Below are 26721 nucleotides of genomic sequence, written 5' to 3'. Positions count from 1 at the left end.
ATCAGTATCCTCTGGTGTGAACCAAGTTTCACTTGCAAGCGTTCTTAATCAGAGGCCCAAAGCTCACAAAATTCAGGAGGTCCATGAACTTGGATGAGAAAAAAATTACATCTTTAGTTTTACTAACCCCTAACTGAAATTTAAACATAATTATTTATAATTATGAGAGTAGGCAAAGCCCACAATGGTATCAGCAGTACCTGTAACTTTGTAACCAAAAGAATCAGATATGCTCATCAAATTATACTGTTGCAGATAACTCAGAGTATTATTTATGCTCATTATTATTTAAAAATTAGGGCAGTTATTAAAACCCATCATTTAATGAGTTAATAAAAGAAAATACATATTACTATATCTTAAAATTTTTTAATTACTTTAATAGTAGTATTTCAATATAATTGGGTTTCCTCTGTAATCTGGTGTATTTTATTTTACACATTTAAAACATCATTTTACACATTTAAAAACAGGGGGACACAGACTGTCTCGAGAGCCAGAAAGTGAACAGAATGGTCAGAAAAAGAGGCACCCGGAAAAGGCTTCGGAGATTGGAAAGCAGCAGGAGTAAGGGCCCTGTCAAAGAGATCACACCGAGTCTCACAGAGAATAAAGGTCAACATGAGGTTAAAAACAATGAGAGAGATACAGAAAATGTTTTGTGAAAAAGGCAAGCTGCAATACAAAATGCATGATACCACCTGTATGAAACATAGGTGGTATCATGTATTGATGGAAATGGAAATGTATTTTTGTAAATGGAGAGAAAATTTTAAGATACATAAAGTAGCAAGAGAGAAGAAGAAATTTCACTTTTCTGTATTGTTTGAATTGTTTACTACACACATGTATTGCATTAAAAAAAAAAAAGAAACTTAGTCGTTTTTAGGGGAATCACTTTTCTATTTTCTTTATAGTTTCTTCGGTATTCTTGTAGGACACTAGCTAGGCCTCCAGGGAACTCAGTGATACATTCTTGAAAGCAATGTTGTCCAGAAACATTTTTTTTAAAGCAGGTCGAGATGGATATCACAGGGAACAGTTTTAGCTATGTGGGGCTGTCATGAAACAATCAGCCTTGTGTTATCCCTTCAAACATTTGACTTTTGGACTGAAGCAAACAGGAAATTGAAAGTTTCATCTCCTGCAGCTCTCTCTTCGTGATTCAAAGCATGTCTGGAACAGGTAACTGCCAAGCAGGCTAGGACTAACAGGCACTTCTTATCAAAGAAAGCAAACACTGATAGCACTTCCAAGTTGAACTGCTATTGCTGGTATATAATGAAACTGATTTTTTTCATTCACAATGTATACAGCCACCTTACTGAACTCATTTATTAGTTTTCCAACTAATCAATTGATTCTCTTGGTTTTTCTAGGCAGATTATTTGCTTTGCAAAGGGCACATGCAAAGAGTACAAGTTCTGACTCTCCACCTTTCAAATATTTATAGGCATACCTTCATTTTATTGCATTTTGCAGATACTGTGTTTTTTTTACAAATTAAAGATCTGTGGCAACCCTGTGTCAAGAAAGTCTATTGGTGTCATTTTTCCAACAATATTTTGCTCATTTTGTGACTCTGTGTCACAAAATTACAAAGTTTTTCATTATTATTATATCTGTTATGGTGACCTGTGATCTCTGATGTTACAATTCTCAGTGTTTTGGGGCACCATGAACCATGCCCACATAGACAGCAAACTTACTTGATAAATGTTGTAAGTGTTCTCACTGCTCCACCAACCAGTCATTCCCCCATCTCTGTCTCCTTGGGCCTCCTTATTCGCTAAGACACAACACTGAAATTGGGCCAGTTAAATACCATACAATGGCCTCTAAGTGTTCAAGTGAAAGAAAAGTCACACATCTCTCTCTTTAAATCAAAAGCTAGAAATGATTAATCTTAGTGAGGGAGGCATGTCAAAAGCCCAAAAATCTAGGCCTCTTGCAACAAAACAAGAATCAAGTCGTGAAATGCAAAGGAAAAGCCCTTGAAGGAAATTTAAAGCGCTGCTACAATGAACACACAAATGTTAAGAAAGAAAAACAGCCTTATTGTTAACATGGAGAAAGTTTTAGTGGTCTGAACAGAAGATGAAACCAGTCACAACATTCCCTTAAGCCAAAGCCTAATCCAGTGCAAGGCCCTAACGCTCTTCAAATCTCTTAAGGCTGAGAGATGAGGAAGTTACAGAAGAAAGTTTGAAAACAAAAGCAGGTTCATGAAGTTTAAGGAAAGAAGCCTGCATTGGAAGTTCAGAGTCTTAACCACTGAACCACCAGGGAAGTACCCAAACTGCCTTATGTTGGAAGTAGATGCCATCTAGGACTTTCATAACTAGAGAGGGGAAGTCCATGCCTGACTTCAAAGGTCAGGTTGACTCCCATTAGAGGCTAATGCAGCTGATGACTTTAAATTGAAGCCAATGCTCATTTACCATCCCGAAAATCCTAAAGCCTTTAAGAATTACGCTCAATCTACTCCATCCTGCTCCCCAAATGAAACAACAAAGCCTGGGAGACAGCACATCTGTTTACAACATGGTCTATTGAATGTTTTAAGCCCACTGTTGAAGCCTATAGCTCAGAAAAAGATTCCTTTAAAATATTACTGCTCATTGATGTGACAGACAGGGGCTTAATCTACAAAATATACAAACAGTTCACACAACGACAAAAAAACAAGAAACCCAATCGAAAAATGGGCAGAAGACTTTAATAGACAATTTTCCAAAGAAGACGTAACAGATGGCCAGTAGGCATGTGAAATGACACTCAAACGTCACTAGTTTTTAGAGAAATGCAATTCAAAACTACAATGAGGTACCACCTCACAGTGGTCAGAATGGCCATCATTAAAAAGTCTACAAATAATAAATGCTGTAGAGGGTATGGAGAAAAGGGAATCCTTCTACACTGTTGGTGGGGCTCTAAGTTGGGTAGTCACTACGGAAAACGGTATGGAGGTTCCTCAGAAAACTGAAGACAGAATCACCATGATCCAGCAATTCCACTCCTGGGCATAAACCTTGACAAAACTATAAGCCAAAAAGATAACATGCACCCCTATGCTCACAGCAGCACTATTCACAATAGCAAAAATATGGAAGCAACCTAAATGTTCATCAACAGATGAATGGATAGAAAAGATGTGGTACATATACACAATGTAATAGTCATCACATAGTACAATGTAACAGTAATGCATATACAATGAATTACTCAGTAAGAACAAAATAATGCCATCTGCAGCAACATGGATGCAACTAGAGATTATCATACTAAGTGAAGTAAGTTAGAAAGAGAAAGACAAACACTATATGATTATCACTTATATATGAAATCTAAAATATGGCATAAATGAACCTATCTACAAAACAGACTCAAAAGATATAGAAAACAGACCTGTGGCTTCCAAGGGGGAGAAGGATAGGGGAAGGAAGGACTGGGAGTTGGGGATCAGCAGATGTAAACTGTTATATATAGGATGGATAAACAACAAGGTTCTACTGTATAGCACAGGGAACTATATTCAATATTCTGGGATAAAACATAATGGAAGAGAATATTTAACAAATAATGTCTGTATGTGTATAACTGAGTCACCCTGCTATACAGCAGCAGGTGGCACAACACTTCAATTTAAAAAACTAAAAAGTAAAAAAATAAAATACTACTGCTCATTGACAATACACCTGGTTACCCAAGAGCTCTGATGGAAATGTACAGTGAGTTTTATGTTGTTTCATGCCTGCTAACAAAACATCTGGAGTTTTGTTAGCCCATGGGTCAAGGAGTAATTTCAACTTTCAAGTCTTATTACTTAAGAAATACATTTCAGAGGCTTCTTTGATGGCTCAGTGGTGAAAAATCCACCTGCCAATGTGGGAGGCTCCAGTTCAACCCCTGGTCCGGGAAGATCCCACCCGTCTCAGGGCAGTTAAGCCCCAGTGTCACAACTACTGAGCCTGTGCTCCAGAACCTGCACTCCTCAAGGACAGGCCACTGCAGTGAGAAGCTCTGCAACAACTAGCGTGGGCCCCACTCCACAGTAGAGAGAAGCCCTCGCAGCAACAGAGACCCAGCAGAGTTAAAAAAAAACCGAAATGCATTCTGTAAGGTTACAGCTGCCATACACAGTGATTCCACTGAAGAATCTGGGTAAACTGAAAACCGTCTGGAAAATATACACCACTTAGATGCCATTTAGAACATTCATGATTCATGGGAGGAAGTCAAAATATCAACATTAACAGAAGTTTGGAAGAAGCTGATTCCAACCCTCATGGATGACTTTGAAGGGTAGAAGGCTTGAGTGGAGGAAGTAACCACAGATGTGGTAAAAACAGCGGGAGAACTAGAATCAGAAGTAGAGCCTGATTATGTGACTGAACTGCTGCAATCTCATGACAAAATTCTAACAAGTGAGGAGTGCTTCTTATGGACGAACAAAGAAAGTGGTTTCTTGAGATGGAATATACTCCTAGTAAAGATGTGGTGAAAACTGTTGAAATGATAATGAAAGATTTAGAATATTACATACACTTATTTGATAAAGCAGCAGTAAGGTGTAAGAAGATTGGCTCTAACTTTGAAAGAAGTTCTACTGTGGGTAAAAAACTATCAAACAGTACTGCATGCCACAGAGAAATTGTTCATGAAAGAAAAAGTCAAACAATGCAACAAACATCATTGTTGTCTTAAGAAACTGCCAGACACCCCAACATTCAGCAATCACCACCCTGACTAGTTAACAGCCATAAACATTAAGATGAGACCCTCCACTGGCAAAAAGACTGACTCAACTGAAGCTGCAGATGTCAGTCAGCAATTTTTAGCAATAAAGGATCTTTAAGGTATGGATGTTGGTTTTTATTTTAGACAATGCTATTTCCCATTTAGTAGACTACAGTGTAGTATAAATATAACTTTTACCTGCACTGAGAAAACAAAAATTCATTTGGCTTCTTTTATTACAATATATGACTGAACAACATTATGACATATGCTTTACTGAGGTGGTCTGAAACCAAACCCACAACATCTCCAAGGTATGCTTCTATACCTTTTTTAACACAAAACTCCTCAGGCAGAAACCTCTGGTTAAATGTTTAACAGTAGCTTTAAAAATGAGCTCTTAGAGTAACATGGAAATTTACATTACCATATGTAAAACAGATAGCCAATGGTAATTTGCTGTATGGCTCAGGAAACTCAAACAGAGGCTCTGTATCCATCTAGAGGAGCGGGATGGGGCAGGAGATGGGAGGGAGGTTCAAAAGGGAGGGGATATATGTATACCTATGGCTGATTCATTTTGAGGTTTCAGAGAGAAAAAACAAAATTCTATAAAGCAATTATCTGTCAATAAAAAAATAAAAATGAGCTCTTAGTATTCTTTTTCTCACGGAAAATATCTTGTCAGTTGTATTTACTGTATGCTTCAGTAGGTTTCATCTCTTATTAGGTTAAGGAAGTTTCTTTCTGTTTCTAAACCTAGTCTATCAGAACTGCTTACTGAACTTTATCTAACAGTTTTTTCGTCATCAATTAAGATGATTATACTGTTTTCCTCCTTTGGTTATTAAGGTAGTGTTAATGATATGATGTGGCGACTAAACAATGATACTAATAGATTTCCTAAGGTGAAGTCACCCGTGAGTCTCTGGGACAGCTTGATCCTACAGCTTTAATATACTTTTGGGTTTGATTTGCTAGTATTTTATTTGGGATTTTACAATTCGGTGATGAGAAGGGCCTATTGTTTTCTTTTCTTGTGCTATCCTTTTTGTTGTGAGAGTTAATGCTAGTTTCACAGAGTATCTTCCTGCATTTTTTTCTTTCCTCTGGAAAAGATGTATAACAGGAATTATCAGTTAAAGTTTTATAAAACATCTGGCCCTTTCAAGGATGTATCTTTTTGACAACTTTTTCTATTTCTCCATCAGCTACTGGATTATCAAGCTTTTCCGTTTCTTCTGACCATTTCAGTAATTTATATTTTCCTAGGAAATCATCCATTTCATCCAATTTCTAGGTATGTGGCATAAAGTTGCACATACTATTCTATTACAATACTTTTATCTTGGTATTTATAGAGTAGTCTATAGCTTGATTTTAACGTTTGCTTCTACTTCGTTTTCTTCTTAATCAGACTTGTTCAGAGTCTGCTAATTTTTTATTTTACTCCAGTTGTTTTGGTTTCCATTATCTTCTAACTTTATATTTATTATTTCTTCATTCTATTTTGTTTGACTTTATTTTGTTGTTTTAAATCAGGTAAATTGAATACTTTGTTCACTCAGTTTTCATCTTTTTTACTGATTTTTAATTTTTATGAACTTCCCATAAAATTTCACATTGGCTTTACTGATATTACATTGTGCTCTCACTGTAATTTACTTCTAAATTGTGTGACTTCAGTTATGACTGTCTCTTTAAGCTATTTAAAAGCTATGTCTCTTTCTCCCAAACACACACACACAAATGTAGGTGTTTTTGTTTCAGATTTATGTTTTTGTTTGTTCTGTTTTTTGGAGGGAGGTAAGGCATCCTGTTGCTGGTCATTCTATGGCACTGTGATCAGAAAACACAACCTGTTTGTTTTTTGCTTTCTGAAAATCTGCTGATTTACTCTGTGGCACAAAACACGTTCACTTTGAGGGACTATTCCATGTACTGGGAAAGCATATATACTTTCAAGAAGTAGACTGAGAAATGGAAAGCCACTGAATACCAACAGTTATTTTTTTCTCTCCAAAACTACACCTTACTTCTTCAACGCATCGGATTCATTCTTCTCTCTATAGATAAATTTCTCAATACTTAATTATTTGAATCCCACCACCCTGACTGGGAGCAAAGCTTCTGTGTCTAATGGCTAAGCACTCCAGTCGCCAGTGGCCCAAAAGCAAATTCCTAGGCAAAACAATCCAACCAACCCCATTTAAATTTGAGGTCCATACTCACTCTACTCAACTATGGCCAGGAAAACCAAGATTGTTGTTAAGATTTTTTTAAAGCTCACCCACAGCCAGGTCTCCTCTACTCCAGGGACATGGAAGAGCTATACTTCTTTATTCCCTTGCAGTTAGGTAAAGCCAAATGACTAGTTCCTACTACTGAAGCTACATAATTGCCGGTTACAAGATCCTCCAATGTTCTCTTCCCTTCCATAGCAACCAAGAAAGCCATGTGTTATAGAGAAACAGCTACAGATGGTAGAACCTCTGACAGGTTTTCTCTCAACTGCTTATACTTGACCTAACCTGACTATGGGATGAGAAACAAACTTCACTCTGTCAAGCCACTGAAATCAGAGAATTTTTTTCATTACTGAGGCATAATTTAGCCTATTCTGATTAACAGTGTCCTATTGATCACTACCTCCCACAGCTGCAGGGAGGTCAAGTTCTCTGATATGTACTCTATTTATAATAAAATTGACATCTCTAGTACAAATGAAATTTAAAGAACAGTCTTTCTTTTTTATAGCCTCCAAATTTTTCTAAATATGGCATATATTGTATCCACAATCAGAGAAAAATACTCTTTAAAGAGCTAGTAACAGTTTCAACAGAATGAGCACTTAAGTACTAGAAACTTAAAAATTATCTGGTCTAGTCCCGACCACATCCATTCTAGAGAACAGAGAACTAAAAAGCATGTCCTGAATGAGGCTATCCAATGCTATATACCAGACTAAGGATAACCACTCAAGCCTCTGGATTAGTCAGTTAAGATAACACATTTTAAAATTTATTTCCCCATTAAAAAATATACTAAGATTTTCCATGGGTCTATTTCCCTACTTTATTCTAATTTTTTATTCTAAATTTTACATATCTTACCACATTCTCAACCTACATAAGCTCAGGTCCTCTACTAGCCATTCTACTAGGACCCTTAAACTGTTCTTTCCTAGCACCAATACCACACTGTCAAGACAAAACTGGGTGGGTTTGCTTTTTTTTTTTTTTTAATGATGGTCTCCCCCATTAAAGCATAAGCTCCATGAAAGCAGAACTCATGGCGATCTTCATTCACTACCGTGTAACCAAGTCTGGATAGTCTTTAGCCTGTAACAGTTGCTCATTATGTACTTTTCAAGTTGATTTATACTTTACAAGTCTTAAAGACTTAGAAATAATTACCAATACTAAATTGATCATCTCAGAATTGTATATGCTTCCTCAAAAAGACTTCCTTTCTCCTTAGAAAAGTTAAAGGCTCTATGGAAGGGCCACGAAAAGCCACCTAGAAATCAAGTAAATTAGGACTCAAGCTTTAGGAGGGAGGGAGAGTTCAAATGTACTAGTAAAAAAAGTACAACTATTGTGGTCAATCATACCTTTCCTCCTATAAAGGGATAAAAACATAAACTAAAATTCCTCCCCCCAACCCCACCCAGTAAAACTCGAGACAGGAAATCCCAATCATTCTAATTTCTTGAGATGGACCCTTAAGCTATTTATTTGCAGCCTCTCTACTTTTATAATATATATTTCTAAAGCTATAACATTTCCTTCAAGTACAGAATTAACTATATCCCCAAATTTGAAATGACATGTATTTTCATTATTTTTGAATCCAAAATAATTTTGAATTCTTTTGTAATTTCTTTTTTGACCCATGTGTAGTTATTTAAAAATGCAATCTAATTTCAAAGATCTTCTCATTATTTTTTGTTACTGGTTTCTAATTTAATTCCACTATCATCAAAGGACACTGTGAATGATTTCAATCCTTTGATATTTGTTGAGGCTTGCTTTAATGACACAGTGGGTCACACTCTATCCATATTGGGTGTGATGTTCTCTATTAATTAGGTTATGTTTTTTGTTGCAATATCTGACTTTCTGTATCCTTATTAATATTTTGTTTGCTAGTTTGATCAGCAGTCAGTATGGTTATGGTCCTTGATCTAAAATTTTAGTTAACTTATACAGTGCTTATGGTGGGTCAGATACTAGTTCTAAGATATAAAATACACACACACACACACACACACACATATATATATATATATATATACACTTCATGAAAGCAAAACTATATATATATAAATTTAAAACCACTCCAGGAAGCAGAAGCCATTATTCCCATTTTACAGATGAGGAAATAGACACAGAGATGTTAGTTTACCAAAATTGCTGATAGCCCAGGTAGGAAGAAGCAGAGCTGGGATTTAAACCCAAGCAGAGTCCATGCTCTAAATACTATATATTTATAACACATGATCCTAAGATAAAATATTTTCCCTCAAGTAGAAAAAAATTTCACTGAAACAATAACCCCCTCCAAATGGTTAAGACCTATGTTTTTATTAGAAATGATTAACACATAAATGTTTAAAGGATACAAATATTACACCCTCCACTATCAGGGCAAACTATGCAAAAAATATGAATAGAAAAACAAGACTGAGAATTATACTAAATGTCAACAATGATTATTACGAAACATTGGAGATGGGTTTCCTTTTAGTTCTACTCTTCCCTGTTTTCTAAATCCTTGAATATGTATCACTCTTATAGTAAGTAGAAACTAAAAAGCATTCTATAACCACCAACTTGAGTGCTCTGTCTTAATTTTCAAGAGATAAAAATGTTAGCAAGACAAATTCATCAGAGATACAGGATGCTAAAAAGTGCTTTGTAAACTATAAAGCCATTCAGATGTTAGTAATTATAAACATTTCAAAACTAAATAAAAGCTTTTTTACGTCTTACCCTTTTCAAATTTCAACTGTTTTTAAATGCCTGATGATTTTAAAAATTAAATATTCTGTCTAAACAAATTCGTAAGAGTTGATTTTTGAAGGGCAGAACATTAAATTACCACACATCCCTGAATACTAACAAAAGCAAAAGCAACCAACAAATTCACAACAGTATCATACTCTTTTAGTATCACTGAAAATCCCTTGATCTGTAATTTAATAAAATGCTGATTCAGTGCTGAAGATATAAATAGGAAACTCAAATTTAACCCCCTAAAAGTGATCTGCTATTTTTGGAAAAGTATTTTTATAACTCCTTAAGAAAAGGGAATAATTCATTTAAAGATGACTTAATACACATTGTAACATTAAAAATGTCCATATCATAATTAGCTTAGTCTATTTAGGATACATTTCCCTTTCAAAGTTTCTTTTGCTATTTCTGCAGCAGAACCTATGAACAAAGAACGCACAGCTGCCTCGCAGATGTATAATTTCAGTGTTTAGATTCCATTCTTTCTAGCTTCATTCTGCAAGAGGTTTTGGATTTTCTATTTCCATATGGTTTTTGACCTCCCTCAGTTTAGGTTCTACCTCCCCACATCTTACTCTATTTTAGTCGATTACTACAGAAAAACACTTCAAATTTGAAATGTCTTAGTTTTTTTAAAACTTGCACAGCTGAAAAGAGGAGACTATACAACAAAAAAGATGAACAGATAACCAGAATAAGACAGCCAAATTTCCAAAACTTTGTATTTCTATTTAGGTAACTCCCCTCTCTATCCCCTAAATTCTAAGCTTCTTGTACTTCAGGTTCAGACATACACAGTTCAGTTCAGTCGCTCAGACACACACGCTTAATGTATGAACAGAATTTCAGCTTTACTCACCTAATTTCATCAAATTCTTGTTATGGCAGAAACATTAAGCAGTAAGATTTTTTTTTAAAAACTTATGCTATGTATACCAAAATGTTTGCAGATGTCACCGTTGAGCAGTACAAATATACCAGATCTTTACTTTTTTCTCGGGGCTTCTCTGTGTTTCACATTTGTTCAGTAAGCACTACTTCTGTAACTAGGAGGCAAAAAAGCCTTCTGTTTGTTTTAAAGAAAAACCTTCAAGGAAGAAGGTTCAAAAATGTCTACATATCATAACCACTTATACAAAAAATTTTTATGGAGCAACATAAGCAATTTAATAATATTCCAGAGGACAGTCTCAGCAACATTAATAGCTAAAAATCAGGTTTCATTTCTCAACCTATTTGACGCCAAAATCTTCCCCCTAGATGAGCCTGTTCACTTTCATTTTCAAATGATGTGGCAGTATTTCTAAATCTTTTTTCTTCCTGTTCTCTCACAAGATAGATTTTAAATATATTCTAAGAAACAATACAAATAACATAATTATGTTTTACAAATATCTACCCAATTTCAACTACTTTAAATAAGAGTAAAAGCCATGATAAAGCTGTGAAAAAAGCTTGTCTGTTTGATCATCATCCACAAACTTATGTCTTAGAAATGAGATATATAATAGAGCACTAATTTTTAAAAATGTTTATGAAAAGGGTTCTGGATGTTTAGAAAATAACTGTAATCACTGACCTTTTACTATCCTTTTCTTTACAATGCAAAGGAAACATTAGGCCTGGCAAAGAAAGCCAATCAAAAAGTTACCCATGAGAAGTTTCAAACAAATCTTAAATATTAAAAACAGAAGCAGGATTAATTGTTAAAAGTCAATCAAATTTAACCCATCAAATATAAATACATTTAGTCTTTGAGTGGAGAACATGTTTTACCAGGTACCTCAGGCAACACTAAAGCAAACTCAGGCAAACTGATCTTCTCCTTGTGGAGAACACAAAATACAAATAGGCAAAAATAAAGTAAAACATGTACTTGACTGTGTGTAGTCCATGTCTTCATATTAAAATTATCCTACACCATTTGAGAACAAATATAACTTTGTGGTCAAGAACACGGATTCTAAAGTCAGACTACTTGGGTTTGAATCCCAGCTCTGCCACTTAACTTATTTAAGCTGTTGAGACCTTGACAAGTTATTTAACTTCTGTGCCTCATTTTTCTCATGTGTAAAAAGGAACAGATAACAATATCTGTATCATATAATACTTCTAAGGATAAACGGCTTAACATGTACAAAGTACTTAAACTAGGGCCAAGTACACAGTCATGTTAGGTATTATTTAATCCATCTTGATCTTGTATTTACTCTATTGTTCTACATTACTGAAACTGAAACCCATTTATCTTTTACATGTGAAAAATGAGTAAAAATTAATTTAAAACTTTATAAACTGAAAATATCATATATAAACTAATGCTTTTTATCAAGTCATTTTTACTTTAATGGCATCATCAACTCAATGGACGTGAGTCTGAGTGATAGTGAAAGACAGGGAAGTCTGGTGTCCTGCAGTCCATGGGGGTCACAAAGAGTTGGACACAACTGAGCAACTGAACAACAATGTTTCCAAGGTTCAATAAACCCCAAACTCCGTAACAACTAAGCAGTAAGATATTTTAATTAATGTTTCAATTTAAAAGATTACCATATTCAGTTTATAAATCTGAAAGTTAAATAAAGCATCCTTAATACTTAATACTACATTATACTGAGCAGAACTGGAATATACTTGAAAACAGAAACATTAAGAAAATCAAATGATTGTTTATACACCCTAATAGCTTTTATGGAGAAAAAAGAATGAGTTCTGGTCTCAGGAGGGGCTTTAGTAGGAACTTAAGCTAATATTTGTGTAACTTTAATAAAGGGTCTGAAATTGGTAAAAACATGAGAAAAGGTTTTATTTTTCTCCAGTTTCTACTCCAAGCTATGATTTGCCCAATTTCCTTTTCCCAGTCCTTGACGGCATCTGGAACAATTCCTTTCATTTTCCAATAGCTTTCAGTTATTAAAAAGTCCAGTCCCATTTACTGATATTTAAATCTTTAATCCTCAGTCTTTCAATCACCTCCTTCATCTCCAAATTCAGGCTTCGCCTATGGTCCAAGAAAGTTCAACAGAAAATGGGTGTGGTCTGGTCTATTTGTGGGATGGGGCACAGGGAGAGAACAAAATCAACAGCTCAATATCTGAGCTCCAGGTAGTCTTCTGTGGTTGCTGCCACTTTCCTGGCTAATAGGAACTATACTGTCTGTATCACAGGTTGTCAAATGGCAACTTTTCTTCTGGGGACAAGCTGAAACTTTCTGGTAACTAAGGGGTGAGGAGCTCTTACCCACTGCACATTTTCCTAGCTAAAGATTTGCTTCAACTAAACCTCTTCTAATCTCTGCTCCCCTCTCCAGCAGCCCAAGCCCTGTCAAAATGACTGAAGCCTGGTTACATTCTGCAGTACCACTTGAACTAAGAGAAATTAAAAACAAATACAGGCTATTCCACTGTCACCTTCTCTGTCCACAATGAGCTTTCTCTCCAGTTTTCTTTATCCCTTGTTCAAACAAGCATAGATAAACCAATCAGGTGCATGATGACTACTCATCTAGGTAATGAGATGTTCTGCTCTACTTTTGCTGGTACTCCAGCAAAAAAAAAAAAAAAAAAAAAGGTGGCAGGGGAAAGAAGGGTATTTATAAGAAAACAAATGACTTTAAAAAGATTCAAGATTCACCTTTAGGGGAATACATGGAAGAAGAGATCTTTTTGTGACAATGGCCGTTCAGGTGTGATATCTGCTTTTCTTCTTTTCCTCTCTAATGAAAAGAGTCAATCTTCCCTGGTTTTGAAACTCTAGGAAAGAAATTATACCAACTGACTTCTGAGAGCCTCTGACAAGCCTATTATCAAATGCCTTCAGCTCAAAATAATTGTCATGCTACAGTGACATAGTCTGGACCCACTTCACCATCAACACATACAAACACCTGGATGCTTACTCTGTACAAAGCACTGAACTAGTACTGTTGGCGAAACAAAACTTTTTAGGACAAAATTCAACCAAGGAGCTTATAAAATATACAGAGCATAAGACAACTTAAACTTTTTATTCTCTTGTTTTTTTAATACTTTTACAAAAGCAAATGAATCTTTCTACATCACGAACAAAAGTAAAAAACAAATGACAAATAAAAAAGCAAATGCAATGTGCCAAAGAGTTGATATCCATACAAGAGTTTCTACAAATAAGTAAGAAAATACTAGATTAGAAAAACGAACAAAGGACAGAGAAATGCAAAGTGCCAAAAAAACATATAAAACTGCTCAACCTTATTCATAATCAAAGAAGCATAGATTGAAACTATAATGCTGTTTGTTCAGCTGGCAGACTGACAAAAATTAAAACAGACTGATGTTACTGTGTTGGAGAGGGGAGGGGAGAACATATGCAAACACCTGGTTGGAAAGTGAATTGTTATGAAGATTTCGCAGAGCAGTTTGGCACTATAGCAAACCTGTATGGCTCTGTAAATGCATTTCTAAGAATTCATCCTATAAAATAAAAATACTCTCACAGGATATGTACAAGCACCACAGCATTGTTTGTAATGCCAGAAAACTGGAAACAATCTAAATATTCCTCAATAGCTGATTAGTACATTAAATTAAGGTATATTCGTAAAAGGGAATACTACTCAGCTACTAAAAAGAATGACAAAATTAATATTTACTGACATAAAAGACTCCTGCCACATATTCAGTGAAAACAGAAAGTTAAAGAAAATGATGCATAGTATGACCCCATTTTTTGGAAACAGGGAAAGGGGTTAAGAGGAAGAAATGAAGACAGTGGAAAAGAAAAATTATCTTTATCTTTATATTACTTTTAATAGCAGTAATCTCTGGAGCACAGGGCAGGATTACAGAAGACATTGACTTTCTACTTCCAGGCTGTTACTGTTTGACTTTTCAACACAAATATGTGTAACTTCTTTAAACAGAAGAAACAAAAGAGAGGGTCTATGGTACCAGACAGTGAAACAATATTGGAGCTTCACTTGATTAAAAACTGAGAAGGCTTACAGTGAAGAAATTTAATATATTTAATGATGGTACAAGAAACGCCAACTGCCTTCAAACAATCATACACAAGAGCGAACTTTTAGCCTTGGACCACTGAGGACGGCGTCACAGAAGAGGCAGGATTCTCACTAGATTTTGAAGAACTATGATAAGCAAAGAATGGGAGGAGGAAAGGCAGCACTCTGCAATAGAATGCATCCTTGAGAATTTTTAATAGCCACATTAAGAAAGCAAAAAGAATCAAAAATAATAATACATTTATTTAACCCAACATATTCAAAACAGTATTATCAATACGTAATCAAAACTTGTATGGTACAAGGTATTTTACCTTCTTTTTATTGCACCATCTTCAAAATCTGGCACCTACTTCAGACTAGCCACGTTTTGAATATTCAACAACCACATGTGGTACCACAGTGGACACGACAGATCTAAGGATTCCAAACTCACACCCAGCATTGGATATTTAGGTGACAGAGGCTAATAAAAGCAGTGGGAAGTGAATGAGGCAGAAAAGGAAGAAGGGGCCAGAGAAGGCAGCCAGTATAGGACAATTTTAATTTTATATTGTAAGCAAATAAGAAACCAGAAAAAAATATTTAACAAGTAGAGATGATCACTAAAGCACTATTTCAGGAAGATTAACTTTTCTCTTTACTCAAGATAGACACATGTAAATACAGCAAGCAAGTCTTTTTCTCAACATTTTTTATTACATGAAAGATTACTGAAATCGATAACAATAAAAGTTATCTGTCATCAAGCAACAGTACTTTGTTGACCTGATATATAGACACTTTTGAATACTGTTCAAATATTTTTATTTCATGACATTTTTTAATGATTTTTGAAAAATAAATAAGTTTAAGAATTTCACCGAAAGTTAATAGCCTTAACTTTAGTATTTCCCAACAGGACCTCTTTCAGCTAGAAATCTAAATATCCTTAGTTAAATACAAATTTAAGACATTCAAGATTTTATTTTATTTATTTATTTTTATTCAAGATTTTATATTCCTGAAATATATTACAAAAATTTTAATTTCAAGTAAGAAAGCTACCTACAAATTTCAATATACACAAAACAGCGTGACAACCACGCAAGTCTCCTCCAGATTTAACTTCAGTATTGAGAGCCTATAACATTTCAACGAGTTTAGGTAAATTATCTATCTAAAGGAAAAAAAATGCTCAAAAGAAGAGACAGGAAAGCAGGACATGGAAGAAAACCACTGGTCATACGCCATTTCCTTCATTACCTGAAATGACTGCCAGGGCAGAAAAGTGACTTTTCAGCTAAAAATCAGAAATCCAGTGATGTCATCAGGACCAAAAACAATTTCAGTAACTAACCACTCTGCATTAAAGTCATGTAACTTTCTTTTTTTTAAGTAGAAAACAACATTAAAGCTTATCAACTCCTTTCACTTTTTAAGACACGGAAACAAAGATCCATATAGATTTAAATACAATATCCAAGACTGCAGTTAGCTTAGTGGTAGTACCAGTACTATATAGATGTTAGTTTACAAAAATTAAAAGCCAAACTGAGTGTTTTGCAGTTTCTTTAAAATTTTCCAAATTTCCCAAATTATCCACAACAGGTATACTACTTTTATAATTTTTTAAAAAGCAAAAAATGTTTGCTTTAAAAACTACTAAATAGTGATACTTCCAGGAACACTCTCCTCTCCTTTCCAGTCCAAGGTTTCACTATACAGGCCACTTTCTCAGGAAAGCCTCCAAAGCACCTACACCCTAAACAGACCAACTTTCCTCACTACTCTTGTAAGCCACCTGTACTTCCGTTCTGTAGATCATAATGTAACTATAATTAGATAATTATTTGTGAAGTTACTTAATGTCTATCTTCTCTATATAGGTCTTAAGCTGCTATTTCTCAGGGCTGTTCTAGGCTGTCTGCTGTTATATACCAGAAGTTCCTGAAATGAGGTCTGTAAAATAATCATGAAATTATATATTGTTGTTGCTGTTGTATATAATAACAATCATACACTGTTATTGACTCAGTTGCTAAGTCATGTCTGACTCTTCGAGATACCATGAACTGCAGCAGGCCAGACTCCTCTGTCCTCCACCATCTCCTGGAGTTTGCTCAAATTCATGTCCACTGAGTTAGTAATTCTATCTAACCATCTCATCCTCTGCCACCCTCTCCTCCTTTAGTCTTTAACCTTTCCCAGCAACAGTCTTTTCCAGTGGCTCTTCCCATCAGGTGGCCGAAGTACTCGAGCTTCAGCTTCAGCATCAGTCCTTCCAATGAATATTCAGGGTTGATTTCCTTCAGGGTTGACTGGTTTGATCTCCATGCAAGTCCAAGGGACTCTCAAGAGTCTTCTCCAGCACCACAATTTGAAAGCATCAGTTCTTTGGTGCTCAGCCTTCTTCATGATCCAACTCTCCCATCTGTACACGACTACTGAAAAAACCAGAGGTTTGACTATACAGATCTTTTCAGCAAAGTGATATGTCTGTTTTTTAATATGCCGTCTAGGCTTGTCAAAGCCTTCCTTCCAAGGAGCAAGCATTGTTTAATTTCAAGGCTCCAGTCACCATCTGCAGTAATTTTGGCACCCAAGACAATAAAATCTGTCACTACTTCCATTTTTTTCTCCTTCTATTTGCCATGAAGTGATGGATGCCATGATCACTGGATGCTGTAATCTTAGTTTTCTTTTTTAATGTTGAGTTTCAAGCCATTTTTTTCACTATACTCTTTCACCTTCATCAAGGTGAATTTATATACGTAATTGCTATATTTGTGTATTTTTCTTCAGATACTCAAAAAATGACCTTAAAGGGGTTAAGAACCTTTAAAATAGTGGGTTTATGTTGTTTACCTACCCAGATAGCTTCACCAAGTCAACAGACAGTCTGAGCAAACTCCCAGAGATAGTGAAGGACAGGGAAGCCTGGCGTGCTGCAGTCCAGTGGGTTGCAAAGAGTCAGACACAACTTAGCGACTCAACAACAACCTACTCAGAGCTACCTTTTTTTGAGGAAACAACCACTTGCCCATTTCACATGGCTCCAAGAAGGCTACCAGTCCCTGACTGCTTCAGTGGGCATACAAGCCAATTCTGGCAATGATGGTACCCCACATTCCATGTAGACTCAATAACAATCTTTCTATGAGACAGAATATATGCACCTGGGAAAGAAATGTTTTTTCCCTCTCTTGAACCTACAGCAATAAGGACCATATAACCCTGGAGTTACCAGTGGTCCTCTCTGCCAGATGAAAGTACCTACTGAAAACGAGGCCAAAAAAGTGGTAAGCAGAGAAGAGAGATTCCCAATTACGTCATCTGAACACTTAGATCCAGTCATATTTATTTCTAGTCTTTTCCCAAAAATGGGGTTGGGAGGTGGTTGGGGGGAGCTTTTCCCCCTTTAAACTAATCTGAGTTAGTTTTGTCACTTGCAAACAAAAGTCACTTTAGAGAGCCACCTAGTTTCCATTGCTGGAATATACAATTTATATGGTATTCAATTCCAAATGTCTATCTACCTCCAACTCAAACCTCTGTCAAACTCCAGACTTATATATGCAACTTGCAAGTAGAAATCTCTACCTGGTGTTTCAGAGGATCAAAACTAAATTATTTTCCTCCAGAAACCAGCTTTCCCCCTACTTTTTTCATCTCAGCCAACAACACACATCTACCCTGCCAGGTTTCCAATCTAGAAACCTGGGAGTTATTCTTGACAATCCCACTCCTCCTCTCCGCCACAGCTAATTACCAAGTCCTATCCGTTCTACACCCTCATTACCTGCCACCATCCTAAGTGTGAGCAAGGATGGAGCAGCTTCCCTACAAGCTTCCGTGTCTTTGGGCTTCTTTTCTCCAAACTGATTATCCACTATGTAATTAATCTCCCTGAATGGTAAATTTGACTATTTTATCCCCACACTTGACATACCCCTATTCTTCTTAAGTGAAGTGAATGTGTTAGGGGCTCAGTCATGTCCGACCCCATGGACTATAGCGTGCCAGGCTCCTCTGTCCAAAAAAGTCTCCAGACAAGAATAATGGAGTGGGGAGCCATTTCCTTCTCCAGGGGATCAACCCAGGGATTGAACCCAGATCTCCTGCATTGCGGGCACATTCTTTACCATCTGAGCCACCAAGAAAGCCGTTCAAGGAACAGCCAATTATATACAGGTAGAGCAAGAGTCAAGCCCTACAGCTTCAGATGTTATTAGCGGTATGAAAAATATTTACAGTAAGAAAACAAGGTTCATCACAAATATAACAGAAGAGTAACAATGTGCATAATATCAGGCAGGATAGCTCAAATCCACCAGTTATTTTTTTAATTGAAAGATAACTGTTTTATAGAACTGTGTTGGTTTCTGCCAAACATCAACATAAATGAGCCATAAGTGTACATGTGGCCCCTCCCTCCTGAACCTCCGTCCCACCTCCCTCCATATCCCACCCCTCTAGGTTCTTACAAAGCCCTAGTTTGAGTTCCCTGAGTCATGCAGCAAATTCCCACTGGCGATCTATTTTACATATGGTAATGTAAGTGCCCACCAGTTTTCAAGAAAAAATACACAGGAATATCTTTCCTTAGCTGTTTGGTGTCTTTCCTTATCTATTCAGTAATTCATTAGTTCCATATTTAACTGCCCTTATGAACCTGGCGTAGGGACTCACTGAGTCCACCAAAAGATGGCTTCCACTTATCATATGATCTCTTTAAGACGATACTCTCATGCTTTCTTCAAAAAACATTACTGGAGATCTTGGAAAACATCATTTTGTTTCTTTCTTTCCAATTTTTAGAACTCACAGTCTTTTAAAGTATTGGCGATACAGCACTATTCCCAGTAGTTAAGACATGGAAACAGCCTACATACCTATCCACAGATGAGGACAGACGTGGTACATATACTACAATGAGATACTGCTCAGCCATAAAGAAGGATGAAATAATGCCATTTGCAGCAACATGAACGGACCTGGAGGTTATCATACTAAGCAAAGTAAATCAGATAAAGACAAATATATGATATCACTTACTTATGGAATCTACAGTATGACACAAATGAATTTACCTATAAAACAGAAACAGACTCACAGACATAAAGAAGAGCCTTGCTGTTGCCAAGGAGTAGGAGTGTGAGGGAGGGAAGGATTGGGAGTTTGGGGTTAGCAGATGCAAACTATTATATATAGGATACATAAACGAGATCTTACTGTATAACACAGGGAACTATATTTAGTATCCTGTGATAAACCATAATGGGAAAGAATATATATATATATATATATATATATATGTATAACCAAATCTACACTCTGCTATAGAGCAGAAATTAACACACTATAAAGCAACTATACATCAATAAAAATTTTTAAACGTTGGCTATAAAACTGACAAACGTAACTATGATTTAGCAAATTATCCAAATATTTACAATTATTTTTATATTTACTTTTTATAAAAGTATATGATGACTGTTAGTGATGATATACAAATACTGGATATTGTCTAAAATAATCCACAAAACTGCTATCACAACTCTACCACAATTCCCCCCTATATAATCTGTGCCATTTTGTAAAAATTATCAGCGCTTTAGAAACCTGTGAGTTCAGAAAATGAGCAAAAGAAATGAAGAGGAAAATTTGGGGGGAGTCAAAGTACCTTGAGATCAGGCTGGCATACCCAGCTGTGAAGAGATCCCATCCAAACATATAAATATTTCTCTATACTGCATGAAACATTTTACTTGCTAAAGAGGTTTAGCAAACACCCTCTCTATTCACAGTATCAGCAGGGCTATAAACCATTCTCACGTAAATGTAGTTTAACTTCTTCTTCCCAACATGTATGCTAAAGGAATAAGAGTTTTGATAAGTGAGAGAAACCCTACTCATTAATTCTAAAGCACATATATTTTCCATATCTTAGCATTTCTGAAATGAAGGTGCAGTCAATGGCTTCTTAAAATCAACTAGGAGCATATTTTCCTTATAAATGGTCTATAAAATGAGGGTGTATCTTATAGTTGACATAATTCAACACACTTCAGCATTTAATCTTGTAAGTGTTAAAGAGTTGGACTGACCTGGTGAATAATGACCTTGAGGTTTTAAAACAGCATTCTAAAAGCATAAACACTAATAAAAAGTACAAGAGGGAAGAAGGAAATACTTTCTAGATCAAAATTTAGCCTGAGAGGAAATTCATTTTCCTTTCTCTCCATGGCTCCCTGCTCCTAAGATCCAAAAGTCCAATCAATACTACTATAATTGATGTCCAACTGCTGCTAGGCCAGATAGGGGCCTTTTTCCATTTATCATTTTAATATGCAGCAAAGCCAGATACAGACCCATTCTACAGTCTTAGTAGCAGAGCTAGTATTTGTATAAAAATTGCTGTAAAAGATCAAATGACGCACAAAATGATACACTTAACATGTGTACATATATAACTATACACAAATTATATTTCAGTAAGGTTGCTTATTTAAAAAGACACAAACTTTCAGTTATAAGACAACTAAGTACTAGGGATGTAATGTACAACAATATGATAAACATAATTAACACGGCTGCATGTTATATATGAAAGTTGATAAGAATAAATCTGAAGAGTTTTCATCACAGGAATAAAACTTTTTTCCATTCTTTAATTTTGAATCTATATGAGACGATGGATGTTCACTAAACTTACAATGATAATCGTTTCATGATGTATGGAAGTCAAATTGTTACGCTGTACACCCTAAACTTAGAGAGTGTTGTATGTCAATTATATCTCAATAAAACTAGAAGAAAAAAAAGACAAGTGAGCAAATGCAAGAGGAAAATATTAGATTAAAAGACTTCATACCTTTAGAAAATCCTTTCCTTCACAACCATCCAGAATAAGAAAATGGAGAAGACTTCAAAAAGAGTTGGAATCTGAAATGGGGCTTGAAGAATGGGCAGGACTTGTACATATGAAAATCAGCCATTTATTCATCCAAGTAGATAGAACAGTTATAAGCAACAGCAGAATCAGCAGGGAAAGAACATGGGCAGGAAGCAAAAATAGTGGAAGATACGTGATGTGAAGTTGCTCAGTCATGTTTGACTTTTTGCAGCCCCGTGGACTATCGCCTACCAGGCTCCTCAGTCCATGGAATTTTCCAGGCAAGAGTACTAGAGCGGGTTGCCATTCCCTTATAAGAATCTGGCAAATCTGAGGCGAATCCCAAAAAAACAATTTCATTTAACAGAAGACACCAGAAACTTCTGACTGGGGAATATGAAAAGAACAGGACTCAAGATTAATTTAGACAGTGATGCCTAAGATAACCTGGATAAGGAAGTAAAGGCAATAAAGTCATAACAGAAGTCCAGGTGGGATGAGAATCTGCTTCAGTTAGCAGGGAAAAAAAAAGACTGAAGAGGGAAAACTATGAAATATACAAAGATATACATAGGACATAATACTGTACATGAGCATAGCAAATTAAACAATTTAAAGAAAAATGAACTTTGTGAAAACCAAATAACACTAGATTTGAAAACTTAATAAATAAATTTCTGGAAAAATATTAAACACTAAAATTCACGCAAGAAATAGAAAACCTACAAAGATCAACTGCCATGTAATAAGCTGAAATAGTATTCAAATTCCTCTCCAGAAAAAAAAAATTTTAAGCTTGAATGCTCTTATAAGTGAGTTCTGCCAAACTCTCAAGTAAAAGATAATCTCAGTCTAAACTGTTTCTGAAAAGAGAAAAAGGACGAAAGTGGTCCAACTCATTTTATAAATCTATTATAACCTTGATACCAACATGTATTAAGAACTGAACCAGAGCTGGCATGAACAGAGAGAAAAGTGACAATACCATGAAAGGAGAACCAATAGATGTTGACTACAGACAACATGTGATGGGATGGGGAAAGGTCTGGGTTTGGGATAACGTCGACAGAAATAAGAAACACCAGGAAACAAGTTTGGTAAGAACATTGTACCTGAATAATCAGATAGAGATATTCATAAAACAACTGGAAAAACCAAGATTCAAGGACAGAAAAGAAATAGAGACTTGAGAATTATTCAGACAGAAGGGTCTGAAACAATAATGTCAAAAGACCAGAGAAGTATGAAAAATGATCTGAAAATTGGAACTTGGAGAACACTTAGACTCATCAGGAAGAAGGAAGACCAGAAAGTAGAAAGGGGGCAAAGAATAACAAAGTCAGTATAATGTCAGAGAAGCCCTATTTTCATCTAGGAAATTCATATTCATCCTTCAGAATTGTTCACAGGGTTCCAAAGTAACAATTTCAAGAAGGCCTTCTAAGATTCTTCCAACATAAACCATCACTAGGTCAGGTCCTCATTTTAAGCTCTTATAAATACTCTGCACTTTAATTATACAATTATATTTAATTACAGAATTCATGTCTCCCTCAGTAGACTTTAAGCTCCATGAGGGAAAGGCACCCTATCCGTCTTTGCCTTCTGCTGCCTCCTGTGTTATGTTAAAATATAGTATTTGTTGAATGAAATGGACAGATGAAGGATAGACAAGGAAAGGCATTTCAAGAATGATGGGTTGACGCTAAAAGCTACAAAAAGTTCAAGTTGACTTAGAAAGGAGGCCCAAAAGTGTTTATTAGGTTATAGGTGACCTTTGCGAAGGTGAAATTCAGATAACAACGGTTAAGAAGTGAATGGATGGTCAGGAAATAAAGGCAGGAAAAGTAAGTTACTCTTGTAATGTCTCAAGTTGATTTTACGGAATGAATTTTAATTTCACTTCAATTTTGCTCTAGTTTTGTTTAATGAACATGTATTACTTCTATAAGGACAATATATTTTTTTGTTAATATGATTTGAAAAGGAAAAGCGGCAAGACAGGTGGAGGGAGTAGTAAATTAAAGGGTAAACAAGTACACTAAGAGAGTAACAAACTCCATTAAGTAGGAAAGAAAAAACTGAAATAAGGTATTAACTAGGAAGAAGGACAAAACATATTCTTCCACTAAGATGGAAGGAAAAGAAGATGTTGATAAAAGGAGTCCAGTAAATTCTGGAAGGAGCTCCCACTGGAAACCTCAAGGTTCTCAAGAAAGAATGTGAAGTGAAGCAAGTAGAAAAAGTTTCAAATGAGTTCTACAGAGAATGCGCAGGGGGTGGGAAACCCAAAACAGAAGCGGAATACAGGTTCTATTAAAAGGGCATTCTTAATTTCAATTGGCCTTTTGTAAAACTTCATCCCATTTCTAGCTCAGAACTGCCCTAGTTTACTTTAATTTTAAATATTTAAATTCTAGTTCACAAACTATTTCAACAACTGAAAATTGATAGGCATTAATACATTCTACTTTAATTCCGACTTGAACTGCTCTTTTGACATAAATACAATTCAGGAGTTGTTTTCAACTCAAGCAACAAAATAGCGATCATTTCAAGTATGAGTGAACTGAAAAGCGCTCCTAAACTTAAGAGTGTTTGCAGAGAAAGGCTTTTTGTAATTGTTGCTGTTTAACTCTTCGCATGCCTCACTACAACAGATTCCGAGTAACAGAAAATCTTGGGTTCAAATCTCAGCTCACTTAGTCAAGTTATTCAACCTCTCTCCGTCTCGATTTCCTCTTCTAAAAAATGAGGAATACAATAACCAGGATTATCATAAGGATTAAATGACGTAACACAGGTGACCGTGCCAAGTTCGTACTATGTACTCAGAACAGTTTGCTAACCGTTTGAAAGAGAAAACTTGCAGCACTTTGACCAAATTAAAACATTCGAAAGCCTGAAAAAGCACAAGTCACAAAACGCCAGACCCTAACACACAGCACATTATTTTTCTTCCCGGACGCAAGCTATTTTTTTTCTTGCCAAACCTTTCCACTAGGAGTCTGGAAAGAGAAAAAAAGGGTTACAGTCAATCCAGCATAAAGTTTTCAGAAACTGAAGTGCAGAATCACAACAGACATGGCAGCGGAAGCAGCGCAGGACAACAGGTGAACCTCCGAGAACCCTGGCACCTTCCCGCGGGCAAGTTTTGCAGGAGGGTTGGCAGCTCCTCCAGGCTCTACCGCCCCCCGAGACAGACCTTCGTTTTCTTTCTTTTTTTCCTTTCAGAAACGTAATAGACAAATCGTGAATATCACCCTCGCCGTTCCCGGGCGAGGGAGGTGAGCGCCTTTCCCATTTAAGGATTCAAGAATCGTCCTTGGTGGCGGCTTTCGCCCACACCGCCTCCCCAAACTCGGCCCGAAACCCGGGGGTGGGGAACAAAGAGGGGCCCGGAGGCGGGGACGTCGCAGGGGGCTGCCGGGGGCCCGGGTCTCCCGCAGGGCTTGGGCCCGGGGCGGCAGGGCCCAGTCTGCCGCGGCCTGTCACAGCCTGGGCGGCAGAGACCCCCACGGGGCAGCCGGGCCTGGCGGCCCCCAGCTCAGGCCTCCCGCGCGCGCCTGGCTCCCCCCGAAACTTCGCCCGCGGCCCGCGGCCCGCGCTGGCCTCCCCGGCGCAGCCGGCCTCTGCCGACGCGCACACGCACTCTCCGGACAAGCCAACTCACCCGAACCCTGGGGAACTCATCCTCCAGCTCTCGGAGCGGAGCAGGGTGGGCGCGGCGAGGCGCGGGGGCGAGGCAGGGGGCCCGGCTCGGCCTCCGCCCGGGGCGTGCAGCGGCCCCAGCCCGGTCGCCCCTCGCGCGGCCGTACAATCCTCGTCTTGCGCGGACGGACACGCCGGAGCCCGAGCCTTCCTGCCCGCCCTCCCCGCCCTCCTCCCTCCTCGCTCCTCCTTCGCCGAGCGCCAGCAGGCGGATTCCAATCTCGGCAGCCGCCGCCGCCGCCGCCGCTGCGGACACTCGCACGGGAGGGAGGGGTGGGGGGGCGGCGCGGGCGCGGGGCGTGGGGGGAGGGGCGGGCCTCCGCGAGACTCGGCGCAGCGCTCGCGCACTGGGAGGGCACCCGCTCCGCCCGGCCGGGGACGCGAAGAGAGCCGAGCGCGCGGCGGAAGTTCCCGAAGGGTCCCCGGGGCTAGGCGCCCTGCTGCCGGGGAGGAGGGCTGGCCGCCGGCAAGGGGGCGCCGGGCTGCCGTAAGGAGGGGGGCTTCTCCTCCGCGCGGCCCTGCCGGCCCCTCCTCATCTAGACGCCGCATTGCCGCCTTGGCGGGGCCGGCTAGTCTCCGGAAGCCGTGTGGAGAAGACGCCGTACGCGCGCCGCACAGTACTGAGCGCGGTGGAGCGCGCAGATACCGCCGCTGCATGCTGCGCGCTGACCCGGCCCCCGGCACTTCCAGTGCTCCGGGGTTGCTTCGTGTGGACCCCCTCCCCGGACAAACTCTAAAGCTCTAACAAAAACTCTTAACACGTGAGGGCAGGTCAGCGCTTGCGGAATAAGCCTGATCGCTGAGAATTACACGCCATGGCGGAGAACTGCCCGACCGTGGTGGTAGTCGTTGCGACAAAGAAACGTAGAAAGCCACAGTCCAACTATTATTTACCCATAGCTCCCCGGCTTCTCTTTCTGGGCTCTTTGCCAACGTACCGAGGCGCAGGTAGGGGGAGTTGAGGGGAAAGAAGCATTTTCGCCTCGATCCAGGAGCTGTGAGGCCTGGCCCGCCCGGGAACACTATGATGGAGCCCGTGAATTCCAGAGGCATAAGTTGAGCAGCGGTGTTAACCCAACAGAACTGAAGTCAGCGGACTATAAATATTGCTCCCGTCTCTGCTTTCGCTCACTCTAGTGACCTCGGATACCCTCCGAGTCTGATTCCCTCCATTTGGAAAACGTAAATAGTTGTCACTCCTTTTTTCTCCCCATTCTTTGGAAATGCCATTACGAGTATTCAGTGTCCAGTATGTGAAGAGTCTTGGTCTCTTTTTAACAACCAAATGTGACTTTGATCTCTTGGGTAAGTCTTTCAACGAACGCATGGTATTAAATTATCTCTTTACAAAAGATACTCTTTTTTTAAAAGTTACC

At 37.9% G+C, this 26721-nt stretch overlaps 1 protein-coding gene across 2 annotated transcripts in view; it reads right to left on the bottom strand.

Annotated features, from left to right (window-relative positions):
- The window catches only part of BMPR1A (bone morphogenetic protein receptor type 1A), a 141059-nt gene extending 115661 nt beyond the window's left edge, over positions 1 to 25398 (bottom strand). Inside the window, exon 1 of one of the 2 annotated variants that reach the window (XM_070470971.1) lies at positions 25308 to 25398. The gene's annotated coding sequence lies outside the window, so the exon portion shown is untranslated. The remainder of the gene's footprint in view (positions 1 to 25307) is intronic. The other variant, XM_020915034.2, reaches the window with a different exon arrangement.
- Positions 25399 to 26721: the final 1323 nt, after the last annotated feature.

This window comes from Odocoileus virginianus, chromosome 7, assembly GCF_023699985.2.
Source record: "Odocoileus virginianus isolate 20LAN1187 ecotype Illinois chromosome 7, Ovbor_1.2, whole genome shotgun sequence".
In the NCBI taxonomy this organism is placed as follows: domain Eukaryota; kingdom Metazoa; phylum Chordata; class Mammalia; order Artiodactyla; family Cervidae; genus Odocoileus; species Odocoileus virginianus.
The sequence above is the reverse complement of the archived record's forward strand: the minus strand, read 5'-3'. Positions and strand labels throughout refer to the sequence as shown.